The sequence below is a fragment of the Hakea prostrata genome, unplaced genomic scaffold (assembly GCF_041222555.1).
Source record: "Hakea prostrata isolate BN-2017 unplaced genomic scaffold, UWA_Hpros_2 contig_19, whole genome shotgun sequence".
Lineage (NCBI taxonomy): Eukaryota > Viridiplantae > Streptophyta > Magnoliopsida > Proteales > Proteaceae > Hakea > Hakea prostrata.
In genome coordinates this window covers 158640-168268 of record NW_028291138.1, presented here as the reverse complement: position 1 = coordinate 168268, position 9629 = coordinate 158640, and the positions used below count along the sequence as shown (strand labels likewise).

The 9629-nt window shown below is 38.4% G+C and overlaps 1 non-coding gene across 1 annotated transcript; it reads left to right on the top strand.

The window, feature by feature from the left end:
- The first annotated feature begins 9159 nt into the window (after nt 1–9159).
- On the top strand, nt 9160–9242 carry TRNAL-UAA (transfer RNA leucine (anticodon UAA)). Its single transcript has one exon. It is a non-coding gene; the product is annotated as a tRNA-Leu (tRNA).
- Nucleotides 9243–9629: the final 387 nt, after the last annotated feature.

Sequence of the window (9629 nt, the reverse complement as noted above, 5' to 3'; positions counted from 1 at the left end):
AGCTGTGGTATCGCGCATGACTCCAGTCCCGAGGTGGTAAAGATAAACCATTCAATTCAAATAACGTGCTATGTTCTTCCAAAAAGAAAAAATAAATAACGTGTTACGCGTGACATTCTTTTTTTTATTCGATTTTTCAAGTCCAAAAGTGATATGTATCTTCATTATCACACTTCAATGTGTCAATTTTGGACCGCCCGGTTAAGACCGAATCGAACCGAATCGGTCCTCTAAGGCCCAAACCGGAATCAAAACAAATTCCAAGCCATATTCATCAACCGGACAAAATGGAATTAAAATGGATCGGATTTGGATCAATCAATTGTAATCTAATTGGATTCGGTTTGGAGGCTGAAATCGAACTGACTAATTAATTAATGTTTGTAACTCTTTTATCTTTTGTAACTTAAAAAAGAGAGGTTCCTTCCAAGCAAAGGTACGTAATTCAAATTTAAATGCTTTTTTTAGTTAAAGAAGTATAATGAGTTGTAGATTCTTTTAATTTTAGAAGCTTCGTCTACAGTTCCATCACTTTCCATTAGTCTCTTTATCCTCTATTCTTAAGAAGAATTGTTATTTAAGTTTCACCTAACATACTACGCAAGAATGACTTATGGATACTTTTCATACGAAGCTTTTTAATGGGTTTACTGTTTTTTCTTTCTTGTTTATGGGAGTAGTTCACATAAATGATAAATTACGAGAAAACCATTTGAGCTGGTACGCGTAGGCCTATAGTGCCCCTATACAGAAAAACAATTTAATTCAAATTGAATGAATTAGAAGAAAGGATATGCATAGCTTGGCCTTCCTTGTATCTAGTATGGCGTAAGATAGAGTTGAATTAGAAGCTTAGAATCCATGTAGTAAACCCATTTAATTGGGATAAAGCTTGTAGTATTGTTGTATCAACTGGTAAAATCAATTAATGCATCATCAAAGGGTTGGCTCAGTTAGTAATGACCAACACATCTTAGTGAAAGGGTAAAAGGTTCAAGTCTTTCTGGTGGTATATGTAATGAGTGTGGATCATCTCTCCTGACCCCTGATGGCGTTACAACTACAAATTATATGGGGCCATATGTACAAAATAATAAAACATTTTAAAAAAAAATCTCATCACCCTAACCCTGTGTGCCCTCTGTAATTTGTAGTCAACAGCCATCAGGGAAGCACAGAGTACCCTCCATCAGGGGAAACGATCTGGACTCATATGTAATAGCCACCACTCCTATATTATAATAATATCTAAGTGCATGTACTCTTTTTTTTGTGGTATATCTTTCTCTTGACTATTGTACCTTTGTTTTTATTCAAATGTCATATTTTGTATTGTTGTATGAGTTTATAAGATCAATAGATGCATCATCAAAGGGTTGGATTAGTTGGCAATGACCAATACATCTTAGTGAAGAGAGTAAGGTTATTAAAGCCTTCCTAGTGGCTATTGGATGTCAAAAGTGTGCATAGGACATAATTTATTTTCAACATTCTTTTAGAATCGCCACCAGAGTTGATGGTGATTCTTTAGGCAAATATGATTGAGGAGTTGGTGTAGTTCATTGTTGCTTTGGGCATATTGGGAAAGCCAAAGATAGAAAATGTTCTAAAGACACCAATCAACACCCGGTGTTCATTTTGACGATGTTGTTCTTTTGCAGTGTCCTCCAACAGTTCCTTGAAACAATTTGAAGAAAGATGATTTCATGGATTCCCATTCAATTGCTTTAACATGGAATTAACAAGGTTGCTCATTTGGGACTCACCATCACAACCACACATCATCCTCATCAAGTGGCAAGTGTCTACATTACTTCAAGTGGATCCATGAGAATCTCTAGCCATAGAAGGAGATAGGAGGGATAACAAAGGAGATGGTGGGAGAAAGCAAAATGTACAGCCGACTTTAGATTGCTGATAGTGAACAGAACTCGTTCTCCTTTTGCCTCAGCATCCATGACAATGATGTCCTCCTCAAAACCTTCAGTTATGTGTTCAAATTTTTGTATGCACTTTTTGCCACCTGAGTTCATCATGTTCATATTTAACAAAATACTTGAAGTATAGAAACTATCAACTTATAGCCGCTGAATTTTTTGTTTCGAAGAGTTAATCAGTTTTGGGGTCTGGTTGAAAAATCTGAATAAAAAAAAGTATAGGTAGACACCTAAAAATGTTTTTGAGAATGCAAACTCTACTAATGGCTTTGTACTGATGTCCAATTGAATATTTTCTCTAGGGCCTCTCTTTTAGGATATTAGGCATCTACCCAACTTTTTAATTGATCAAGTATGCAAATTTCGAGGACGAAATTTATTTTAAGGAGAGGAGGATGTAATGCCCCGCATCTTTTTATATTATTATTTTATTATTGTGTGTGAATGTTTTAGTCTTTAAGATTATTAAAAGATTCTGATGGTTGGTTTGATGGTTTAATCAAATGATTCGAGTGTAATTAAAGAATAGTTTAAATGAGGTTAGATTCCAATTGATATTTTGGTCGAAGTCGGACATCGCTTGTGAGTCCCACAACGGTATAATTAGACTGAACTGAAAATTAATACATGATCAATATAATTTTCTGAACACGAAGGTATTAATATTCGCATCTCAGAGTGGGTCTTGCATAAGATAATAAAGTGGGTCTACAAGCCGATAACGAAACCCATCTATTACCAAGAGACAGGATCCGTGGAACACGCAGGTTCCGACTTTGGAGGAGACAGGATCCGTGGAACATGCAGGTTCCGACTTTGCTTCAACCACGCAGGGTTGGTGTTACATTTAAAAGCAAGAGAAACGAGATATAGGGGGAGGCAATGGGAGGGAAGAAGTCATCCAAAATTCGTCCCCTGAACCAAAGGGGATGCTCTCAATTTATAGATGAGTTGTTGAGTTGTTTGTGTCACAGGTGAACAGTAGCGTACAATAAATCCCTTGAAGAGTGCGCCGAAAGCTGATTTTTCACGTACAAAGTTGGCTGATTTCTGATTTTTCACATTCAACTTGAGGTAGGGTCCATGAACAGCTGATTTATGAATTTTCACATTCAATTTGACGTAGGGCCCACTAATGAACAGTGTCTAGAATAGTATCATGAACAGTGCACCGAAAATTGATTGATAGTGGCATGATGCGGTCAAGTGACGTCCATTGGATCTGTCGATGGGTGCTTGACTGTTGGATTGGTTTATTGCTCCAACCGTATTAGGGCATTTCAATCCCATACGAATTGGTCAAAAGTAACCCTACTTAATTTGGCCGGGTTATGGCTTGACTATTCATCAACTCGGAATAGTAATGATTTTTTGGACCCAATTTGAACTGGCCATGCCCCCCACGTTCCCCCGGAATAGTTAACGGAAAAAACAGTTTTAGCACCGTGTTTCAAAAGGTGGCATGTGTTGATGCCGAGGCTAGCATACCATTTTTTGTTGACGTCATGATTGATGTATATCTGTAAAACCCAGCCATAACCTTGACCCGGAAACCTTGTTATTTGTAGGTCCGATGACCCGAAGTAAAGTAAGAAGTCAGCTTTGGGCCATCCCAGTGGAGGACTTGGTGTCTGGCTTTGAATCCATGAAAGTTGATGATGAGGTTCTATTTTTGGAAACTGAATCCTGATGAAGATCTAATTAGTTGATGGACTTGGAGTGCTCTCTATCTTGGTTTGAAGGCATTTCTACCTATTAGGTAAGTCACTTGACTCGTGTGCAAAACCCCTTTAGGATTGGATTTGATCTGGACCTTCAATTCCCTCGTTTTTGGTCTTGGCTTTCAAGATTGGTCGATTGGTCGACCGGGCCAGTCGACCAATCCACTCGACCAATGAGTGTTGTCTTTGGCAATTAGGTTGTTCTTGCTCTATTTAAGTCCAATCTCGAGTCCACTTTGTATTTGCTGCCTCCAAACTCTCGAACGAACCAAAGACCTCTGCAAGTCATCTCTCTTGCATCCTTGGTGTTTTCTTGACGGATCTTCGTCGAAACTCTTCTTTTTGCATCAAAAGGTATGTCTACTCTCTCTTCTTCTCCTCCATCTTTGTTTTTCTTTCCTTTTTGAGTTGAGACAGTAGAAGAGATGCTGCATTCTCTGTTGCAAACATCTCTCGAACATGTTCTCATGATCATCCTAAGGATTTGAGGCTAGAACAATGATCTTAACCATGATCATTGCAAGCTTTTGAAGGAATCATGATCAAACCATGATCTAATCTTTGTTAAACTTCTAATCTGAATTCGATCTCTTTGGATCTTCTATGTTGATCATGTTAGTAGTTAATTACTGTGTTTTCCTTCCATGATCCATAATCTATAGATCTCTAGTGTTCTCTTCTACCTTACTATGTGTTCTTCATGATGCATGGTAGTTACATATATGGTAGGTTTTATTTCCTTATTTAGATTTATGCTTCTAAGCCTTGTTCCTTGAAGATCTAAGTATGTTTTCATGATACCTTTACCTGAAGCAATGATCCATCCTCCTATTGTTCTTGTCTTTGTTTTCTATTTCAAATTCATCAAGATCCATGGTTGATTTAATTATGGTAACTTTTTGTTTCCTAATTTGGATCTTGATATCTTGATTTGATTGGTGTTTTGAGGTCCCCTATATGTTAGAATATTACTGATGTAGTCTACCCCTTGATTAGTACCCTTTTGAACCACCAAATTCGGATTTCATATCTTAAAACTCCGATTTTATAGGCTATCGTCTGCATTGGTCGATCGATTGGTCGATTTGGACCGATCGACCAATCCACTCGACCAATGAGTACAAAGCAACTCCAGAATTGGTCTATGTTGGATGTTTTGGTATCTTTTCTGTTAGGGATCTTTCCTAATATGTTGTATATACTTGTTTAGGACCTTCTTCTCAAGTTTGCCGAGATTTTACTTGACTTCTTAGGATTCCTTTGCGAGTTATAAAAGGTAAGGATGGTTATTTCCTTAATTACATAGATAGCATGAATCTAGTTTCTATATTTGAATATCATAGATATGATTCCTAAATTAGATTCTTACAATGATATACTACTGTTGCATAACTTTGATTACAGTAACATTACTTATTCATATTAAATTGATTCATGTATGATTTACTTACCAATGTTATAAAAGTGATTGTAATTATTGATTTCTTTCCATATATGAAGTTACCATATATGTGATGATATGAATTGATGCATGTGTATGCTTAAGTATGGTTTGGAAAGGAGAGGTGTCCTTTTGACACTTCTGCTCTTGGACTACTACGGGAATATTATGGGATGTTTCCGGAGATGCCCTCTGGACACCTTCCTAAACTGTTGGATGACATATCTAGGATTGTCTAGTAGTGTTTGGCTAGGATGTCCTGTTATGTCGACCCTAATCGGAGGGGTATTGAGACCGAACGACCCGTGGTAGCAATGGGGATTCATGGGTGCTTAAGACCGGTAACCAACCCGTGAGAGGACAGGAATCACATTGTGGGGGCCATTTATTGGTAGGGTTGCATATGGTTAGACTTGGGCTCACGGGCGCTTAAGACCGGTAACCAACCCGTGAGAGGACGTGAGAGCTTCCCGTTTACCATATGTGGATGATCAATAGGGTTGATGAGTCCGTAGTCAGGGATTATGAGGACTCTAGTGTGAAGGATACCGGAAAGGATCGTCAGGGACGAGGAATGGAAGTATCTGGATCGACTTGATGTAACTAAGTAGAAGACTTGCATTTGGCTAGGTTTTACCCCGACATGCGCCAAGACTTATACCAAATGGTTGTGAGAGAGTGTGTTGACTTAACCCCCCGCCATGGTTTGTCCTGAGGGATGAAGGACCCATTACCAATCGGCTGCTCAAGATCGGTGAAATGATCCGTGAGAGAATCCAAGATACCTTAAATGGTTGAGGATGTGAGTGGACCTTCCTAAAGAAGTACGGTGCTATGACTTAAAGCATGTCTGCCAATAGAGACCAGCATACATAGAGTTAGATTCATTCATTCATTGCTTGCCTCATATCATATTGCATTTATGTTGTTCTGGAATCCTGCCATTTATGTTATTATGGATTTTTAATCGCCTTATACGAGTTTCTTTGAAACTCATTCCTTTATTGTACAATGTTGTTAGACTATCCTGCTGTGCTTGAGTACTATGACGGTCCCTATGAAGAAGCGCAAGGCGAAGAGGCATATCTCCGGGAAGGTGATTGCGGTTACCACAATTACTCACGAAGATCCCGCGAGTGGTTATGCTCCGTACGATGCTTAGTCCGACCATTGAGTGGAAGCGTCCTTGTGCCATTTATGAGATTTACACTTACAAGGATGTTGTCTATAAAGTGGAGAACAATTTAGTTACCCAATGTACTAGCTACTGGGATTAGATTTTATTTAGTTTATTCTCTTTAGAGCTACTTTTCCGCTAGTTGTAAAGTGGGATTTTTGCCTCACTTTACTTATCTGTTTGATACTCTGATTATATCTATTATTCTGATTCATTTATGATTCATTCTTTCTTTATTGGATCTATGATTTATCTTCCGCACTTTTATTATGATTGTTCATGATTATGTTATTGTTTATGTGGGAGGTTGATCACTCGATACCTGATCTTCGGGCTGTGGATCACACTCTCGGGTATGCCAGATAGGGTACCGGCTGGGAGGGCGTGACAGATCCATCTTCAAGTCCTAGACACTGGACAACTCTTTTTTTAACTTATTTTTTGGTGCGAGGTCGACCTCGTTCTTGACGTTCTGTTGATGTTCAGACAACAGAAGATGAGGCAACGGATTCTTGATTTTGGGTGAGTAGGTCAATTTCAGCGAAGGGATCTTGAGCATAACCTGCAAGTTGGCATTGGTTGAGGGATGCAGAGATGGAGTGAGAATCATTGTTATTGCTATCTTGTTCATCATCTTCATCGGCTGAATCCAGTGCAGCTAGTTGGGCGTCGAGTTGAGCCTGTTGGGCTAAGAGAAGAGCTCATCTCTGTGAGCTTGAGGAAGATGCATTTGTTGGGACTGGTTCTAACCCAATCAGAGATTTGATAAGGGCCTATTTTCGCACTTGCTAGTGTTGCAAGCGTCCCACTATTTGATGTGGAAATTCCTGGCGAGAGTAGGGAAAGACCAACTGTTGACAGAAGAGTCAGGATTTTGTGTGTATTGTTCAATGATGTTGTAGACCCAGTACATAATCTATGCAAGTTTGCAATGGTTATAGAACGTAAGGAGATCATGTTGAATGGGGATTGCAGTTGTGTGTTGGCAGAAGAGGGTGAAAGCTTCTGCTACTTTGTTTGGTAAAATTTCTATTGTAGGACCATAAACTTCCCACCAGTGGTGAAACCACAACGGAAACAATCCTGTGAACTTGTGGTCAAAGGCGAAGAACCATGAATGTCAATCCTTCCTATTCTGAAAGAGGAAAGCATGAGTCCATGCCTCCATATAATCATAGTAATTATATTTGGGGATGGATCCATAAGGAGTTGGGAATGTCCTTAGGTCAAAGGGATAGTTTCCCTATTGTTCGGGAGTGATGATTTGTGTGATGGTGACAGTTGTATGTGTCACCAAAGATTTGTCATGTTGATCAAAGTTTTGTTTCAGAATGACATAATCAATGTCAATAAGGACATACTCATAAAATTGTTAATCTCTGGCCGGGCTTGCAGAGTGGTGGTTCCAATCTTTATGGAAAAGATACCTGGCGATTTGTACTGGTTCTATCCCATTTTTGGTCCAACTAGATTCAAGTGGGAAGAGGGGAACAATATAGTCTTTAGTCACAAATTGACATTTTCTTGTTGATCAGATAGACTCAGATCGGGTTTGTATTGTTCATTGGGTCTGAATAGTTGCAGGGACCTGAGAAGGGGATCCAATTGGTTTAGCAATTGAAGATGTATTTGTTGAAGAAGAAGGGGGAGGATTCCTACAGTGATATGAGAATACGGCAGTACTAGATGGGTGTTTGGTTGATTTGGCGGAGGAGTTGGAGGAGCTCTGTTATAGGAGGCTCAAGTTTTTAGGATAGAAAGAGAGGACTCCTTGGGGGGGAGCCATGATAAGATTGATAGACTTCTGGCCCTGGAGGAATTCAATAGTTAAGAAATCAGGAATGTAATTGATTTCTCCTTTGCATAAACCAAACCATGTTAAATTGCGGTGTATTCTTATCCTTCTCTCCTTCCTATTTCTCTCTTTATCTCTTTATCTCAAGGGAAGTGTGGAGAGCTTTTGCATTGCGTTTGGATACAACAAAAGTTAATGGGGGTGACTCTGAAAGAGTGGTATGGTTTTATTATAACAAGATTCCTTCAATCCAACCAATTATATTGGGTGCTCTCCTTATGGAGCACCATGATGTGGGAAATATGGAATTCCATAAACAATTTCATATTTTGGGATGTATATCCTAACATAGATAGCTCAATGAAGTTTACTTCCAAGTTATTGGATGAAATTAACCTGTTGCCCTCTTTGTTTATGCAGGGAGTTGTAGATATGGAAGCAACAGTGTCGCTTCCTCATCCAAGTCAATTGGATTATCACTTCACTTTCCATTGCGACAGTGCTTGGGAATCAGCCTAAAACTCAGGTGGTTATGGCTGCATTTTTTGGGTCTGGGAGGCAATTTTGTGGTGGCTAAATCGAGATCAAGTAGAGGATTCTTGGTGCTTCAGATGGAGTGTGAAGCGATTAGCAATGCTCTTCATATGGCTTCTATTCCTCATATTTCAAAGTTTCTAGTAGCGTTGAATAGTGGAGTTGCAATATTAACCCTCAGTGGGATGACCCAGTCTATCAATTGGGTTAGTCAGCAATTTCTGAGTGATATAAACGCTCTTAAATTTCGGTTTGAGTCTGCTATTTTTTGTTTTGTTAATCGTGTAGACAACCCTCTCTTGATGATTATCTTGCGAGGGGAGCTATAAAGTTATAGTTAAATCATGTGTGGTGATAGTCTCCACCTCCGTTGATGTCTCAAACAGGTTTTAATACCTCTAGACTTGCTTTAGAGAGGTTAATATAATTCTACTTTTGATCTTTTAGAGAAAGAAAAAAAAACTTATTTATCTTTTAGTGAATCTTTCTTCCTAGGGATTTATTTAGTTGACAATTTCGAATTATAAATAAATAGAGTGCTTTTTGATCAGTCAGCTGGTTTGCCCGAGAGGTTAAGGGGGAAGACTTAAGATCTTCTGCACATAAGTGCGCATGGGTTCGAACCCCATAGCCAGCAAGTTTTAGGAAATATGTTTTCTTCCTCTAACTTATATTAAATAAGTCCAATCTTTTTTAATTGTAATATACTAAGTCATACTTTAATATTTAAAATACATAAAACTTCTATTATAGCTTAATTACTAATAAAACATTACTCTTTATAAAATTAGTACTTCCCCCTCATTCTCAGAGTATTAGAGGGTATTAAGGTTTCTCCATTTTGGCCTTATTACTAAAATTCAAAAGACAAAAGATGAAATCACTCTCATTTAGAAAAACCATATGAAATATTACCTTTATATTCTTCTCATTTTGGATTTCATAGACTTTGAATCTTGATGAGATGAATAGATAGTAACAAACCTTAGGGTTATTTTGGTGTTTCTGAAAAAAAAATGAAAAT